The sequence below is a fragment of the Blastomyces gilchristii genome, assembly GCF_000003855.2.
Source record: "Blastomyces gilchristii SLH14081 genomic scaffold supercont1.42, whole genome shotgun sequence".
In the NCBI taxonomy this organism is placed as follows: domain Eukaryota; kingdom Fungi; phylum Ascomycota; class Eurotiomycetes; order Onygenales; family Ajellomycetaceae; genus Blastomyces; species Blastomyces gilchristii.
In genome coordinates, this window is record NW_003101641.1 from 12,214 (window position 1) to 18,545 (window position 6,332).

A 6,332-nucleotide genomic window follows, 5' to 3' on the forward strand; every position below is an offset into this window, starting at 1 on the left:
GATCAGAGCAGCCTGTCACATCAGCTTCTCTCTCGTTTCTTAATAGTATGTAGCTCTCATCAGTCAAGGGCTGTGATCTTGAATAACATAAAACTCAAAAGTCCAGGTCAGGTGATTGTAGTTAACTCATTTCATAAGATATTGTTGACTGCAGCTGCAGAATCTCTCATTAAGAATATCTTTAATCTCTTATTCAAGTTTATTATCTTCTTCTATAATCTCTGATGACTGTCAGTCAGAAGTCAGTTGAGAAGAGAACAGATTGATAATAGTGTGACAGAGTAAGCTTGTATAAAAGATGTCATGAATCTCTGATAATGTGTTAAGATAGTAGTTATAACTGTCTAGAACTTCTATCACTTTATACTTTATATAATAATAATTCAGTGTGTGAGATAAGTATGTGATCTGTATATTCTTAAGATTCAATCATATCAGATCTTCTATCTTATATTACTCAGTGAGATCTCAGTGAATATTAATTCAATCTTCTTAATTCTGTTTAATACTCATCATAAAGACTTCTGCTCAATCACAGATATCTCAGAGTTTTATTACTATATTATCAGTGATCTGAATCAGACTGCAGAGATTTGATATAAAATGTGTAATCTCTAGAAGATTCAGTACTTTCATGTGATATTCATGTGTGAGAAAGAATGAGCTTATATCTGTTGAAATGACATCTCAGTCATTGATAGTAACTTCAGTGTGTAGAAGAAGATTATATCAATTATCTTATAAGTGATTACAGAACTTATAAAGATAATTCTTTATCATCTGAATTATTCATTCTGATGCATCATTGATCTCAGAATGATAGATAGTTAACAAACAGTGTATAATCTTGAGAACTTGACAGATTCTTGTTCAGAGAGTACTCATGAATTGACAGCTCTAATCTGATACTATAGATCTCAGTAATTCATGTATCTGATAGAATGAGCTTCTTAGAAAAGCTTCAGTGACTTGTTTAGTATTCATCTTATCACAGAGTTTCAATATTACACTCTTACTCAATCAGTTCATAATAATCATAATATTTCTATAATTCTTACTCTCAGAAAGATCAACAGTGAAGTCAATTATTATATCTCATCAGATTCTATCAGAAATATCAAGCAGTTTCAGCAGATCTTTTCTATGATTCTTTCACAAGATGATAAAGAAACAATAGTTACAGTTTCAGATAAAACATCTGATATTATTTGATATCTCAGGTCAGCAAAACTCTTAAGAGACTATTTAATACAGTTATTCACAATCTGAATGACTGATTATATAAGAGTCATGCATCTCTTGCATTATCTGAGTGTGTAAAAGTTCAGAGTAGAAGACTCAGCATCATTCATGAAATTGTAGAGTGTTATTATCATTGATTGAATATTCTGAGATGTCAGTTCTTATACATAGTTCTGAGAGAAATCAGAGTGCTTCTTGTTATACTGCTTCAGTGAGTACTTGAAGAAGTTCATCAATTTAAACTGCTATATGTCATAGTTCATTTAATATAGGTTTGAGAGAAGTTGAGATATTAGTGACAGTTCTAATCAGAGAAGCATATATAGTGTCATAAGCTGTTTCATCTTGATTAACTAGTATCTTCAGATTCAAGAGCTAATGCTCTCAGTTCATTCAGTAAGTATCTGTTATATTAGATGATATATCTTGCTCTTATTATAAGAGAGTATCTGTTATCAAGTTCTGACTGTCAGAACAGTAGTGTATTGTAAAATGAAAGTAGCTTAAGAACTCAGATCATTGCATCTGTCATTCAGTAAGTTTATAGATAGTTATGAAGTGCTTGAGATTCTTATAATCTGTGATTATCTCAAATTCAGAGATGCTTTGAAGTTCAGAGTTTCATTCTTCTAGATAGTATACAATTGTGAGAAGTTTCTTATCATAGATCTCATAGTTGTATTCAGTAGAACTCAGTTTCTTAGATATAAAGATATATAATTGTAAGATATCTTTATCATTATATTACAATATAGCTTCTTCTGTGATATAGTCAGAGAAATCAGCTTTAACAACTATGTTATAATCAGAATCAAATGTTATCATTAGAGAGATATTAATGAACATCTTCTTCATTCATATAAATACAGCTTCAGTGTTCACTGATTATTGAAATACTGAGTCTTTCTTAGTAAGTTCTGTGAGTAATCTTGTAATATATCTGAGAAGTTTTATATAAATCACTGATAGAAGTTAGTAAATTCAATGAAGTTTCATATATCTTTCACAGTACATGAAGTCTTTCACTTGAGAATAGTAGAGACTTTCTCAGAATTCATTTGAATTCTGTTGTCAGCTTCTATGATAAAGTCTAGATATTTTATACTCTTGACTTTGAAATCATATTTGTTAATATCTATTGATAGTTCTGTCTCTTGTAATTATTATATAATCTTCTACACATATTCTTGATATTCTTTTCTAAATTTGTCAGTGAAGATGAGAATGTTATCTAGATATATAGATATAAACTTATCAAGAAAATCTTAGAGTGCTCAGTTGATATACTTCTGAAATATACTGAGAGTATTAGTCAGTTTAAAAAGTGTGACTACTTATTCAAAGAGACTGTAACATATTCAGAATGCTGTAAGTCATTCATCTTCTTCAGTGATATAAATCTTATAAAATATAATAATAATATCTAGCTTTGTAAATCATTGAACTTGTCTAATATATACTAGAGTTTTATTAATAAGAGATAAAAGATAATAATCTTTCTTTATCAATCTGTTCAGATCTTGATAGTTCACACAGAATCAGAGTTCTTTATCTGACTTCTTTGTAAAGAGAATAGAAGCTGCAGTGAAAGAGTTACTAATATATATAAATCTCTTATTCAACAGATTATTGAGTGTCTTTCAAAGAAGAAGAAGTTCATCTTGAGATATATTATAAAGAGAGTCTTACAGTGATTCAGAGTTCTTATTATTTTTCTTTTCTAACTTGATACTGTGATTTACTTCTGAGTCTTGTAAAGAAGATATATTTATAATATTATCTTATCAGAAGATATCTAGTTATTCATAATATTATTGAGAGAGATTTATGTGAGAATCTATTATTATAGTACAGAATAACTTTTCTAGAGCTTTCTTGATATTAGCCAGACTGATAAAATAGATTGATATATAATTCTGCTGTCAGTGACTTTGTCAGTGACTCTGTCAGTAGTTTTGATAATGACTTCTTTTTCAGAGCATTTCACAAGCATTGACAGAGATCTGTGTAAGATTCATAGTCTTGTGAATATTATCTTTATGAATTCTATCATTGTTAGAAAATATTAAGCTTCTGTTTTAAGCATTTAATAAGATATCTTATTCAGATAGTCAGACAAGTTCTAGTATGAGATCATAGTTAAGATTATCAACTTTGTATGTATAGACATCTTCATGTTGATGTTCTTTCACATCTATGTTTAGTTTCATCATGTAATGAGTGTGAATGTCTTTTAAATCATCAAATTCTGTAAGAAGTCAGAGTCTTGATAAGAAGATACACTGAAGATTATAATATCTTATAATTGAAGATTTAATCATTGTGTAATAATATAGACTGCTGTCTATCATAACTTTTATATTATATATATTATCTATCACAGTAGATACAAGAATTGTATTTATTGTCATTTTCTCTTCTCTTACAACTATCTCATATCTTTGATCACTTGACCCCGCTCCACCACGAACTCGCTCGATTTTTCGAATAAGTACCCGCCGATAGATCCATCGAAAAGCCCTCGATCATACAAGCATTTTGACCCCATCGCCGACCGCATACCTTGTGTGGTGGTGGAGTTATCCAGCCAAATATAAACCAGACATTGTTCAAAACTCCTGTGTGGGATTATCCCCTGTTCACCCCTATCACACCACAACTCAGGGCCAAATTGCCATACAAATTGTAAGGTGAAGAGACCTAGCCATATGCGCCAATCTTCTTGATTTTGCAAGATCCCCGACCTGTAATTGTGGAGATATCTGAGAAGCAACTTCCATGAAAACCCTGTCTACCTTTGATGTTTCAAAACATTAATGCCAAGTCCCACCCACGTACCGCCCTTCTCAATCTGGCCCAACTCCGGCAGAAAAATACAAAAAGATACCTTGACAATAGTATCAAGCACATAATCAACAGACACATCTGAAGTGCATTCTTCACAAAAAACTCTCTCTGTCTTTGATGTATCAAGACATCAATATCAAGTCTTACCCTTGTACCACCTCTTCCAATCTGGCCCATCCCCGGCAGAAAAATACAAAAAGATACCTCAGCAACTGTGTTCAATACATAATCAGCAGACACAATAACTATAAAATCAGTATATCTCAAGATCCGACTGAGCCTTTGATCCCTGCACAGTGAGATATATTAAATCTGGTTTTAATATCTCAATATTCAATAGATTCTGTAAGAGATTGAGAACAGCAATACTAGATTTCTATTGAAATTGAGAATTAACTCTATATTAATATAATTATTGATAAAGTCTTCTATTTTAAGATATAAATAATCAGTTTCTCTACATTCTGCTGACAATATTTATATTATTATATAGAAATAGACTTATATTCTCTATAATATCAAGACTCTGAAGAGAAAAAGTCTTGATAGAGAATATATAGTAGTGTATATCTTAGCAGTTTCTATCTCATTCTTCTGCAGTAGTTAATACAAAAAAAAAAGATTTTAGAAATAGTTTTTTACTTCTCTTGAAAAAGTAAGATGTTTTTCTCTAAGTTTTATACAATATTCTTATAAAGAATTAAAAACAGAGTTATTTTCTGTCATAATTTCACATTCTTTTAAGTAAGAATTACTTTTTCAGTGACTGAAGAGCTTTTATTAATACTTAATTCTTTTTTATACTCTTTATTAACTGATTTGAGTTGCACACTTATTGTGTGAGAAGAATTGAATAATTTAGAATAAAATTGAATAGTTTTAATCAATTTCTCTGCAAAAAATTGATTTATTTTTTATCAGTTTTTCTCTCAAAAGCTGTTATATTATCTGATTTATTATCAATTGATATTATACTTTTTCTCACTGTATCTCAAGAAAGAGATTATAAAGATTTTATTAATTTATCTTAAAAATCAATTTTAGTTTATTAGATTCTCTTCAAAAATCTAATCTAGTTACTGAAGTAGTGTGAAAAAAATCAAGTATTTTATACATAAAAGTCTTTTATTCTTCTTTTGAAACAGTCTGACCAACTTTTCAATTGAAAACAGACTTAGAAATCTCTTAATTAAAACAGTCTGATTCACTTTTTAAAAAGAGTTCAATGAATATCTTAATTAAAACAGTCTGATCAACTTTTCATTGAGTGAGAACAATGAGTTTAAAAATACACTCAGTTAATGTGGAAAAAGATGCTTTCTCAAATGCTATTTCTGAGATTGAAATTCTGAAGAGAAGAAAGAAAGAAGAAATAGAGAAATAATAAGTTCTTGAAATATAGAAACTTGAAAAAGTAAGCAAGATTCTTGAAAAGCAGTATCTGAGTGAGATGAATAAAGAAGTTCTGTTAATTCTTCATACTCAGACTAGATAACTACAGAAGATGATCAAGTTCAAACTTGGACTTTTAAACACAGTTCAAAAAATATTGAAAATTCCTAGTATAATCACTGACTCTTCATTTTACTCTTCTTCTTTTTCTACTTCTTCTTCTTCTTCTTCTTCTTTAAATCAGAACAAAATATATGCTCAAGCAGCTGAATCTGCTATCTCTAAATCTGCTATCTCAAAATCTGCTTAAAATTCTGAGAAAACTGAGAAGAATACTACTCACACTTCTATTCATAGAAAAGTGAAGAAAGAAATATAAAAAGAGAAAAACTTTCAAATCTTCAGAAATAGAAGACTTATTCTCAAAGTCTCAAATCAGAATATCTTACAGAGAAACAAGCTGAACTCAAATCTCATGTTCAGAATTAGAAATGAAATTAATCAGTAGTTCTTTTCTCAGTTAATAACTGATATTAAAGTTTAAAAATCAGTTATAGCTTCAATTGAGTTATCTTTCTTTAAAAACTTTATCATTCTGACTACAATATCTGAATTCAGTGTGAAATTCCTTATTCAGAATAAGAATCTCTGAAAATCAGCAGTAGAATCTTTGTTAAACATAATAATTCTATCTGAGAGAGATAAAAAGTGAAGTAAATTTATTCTTTATAATATTTCAGTTGAAATTTTTAACTGTGAAGAAGAAATACTACTTTTTAAAAATGAATTAAAAGAATATAACTCTATTCAACTGAGAAAAGAGTCTGTATAACTGAATTCAATTAAGTTCA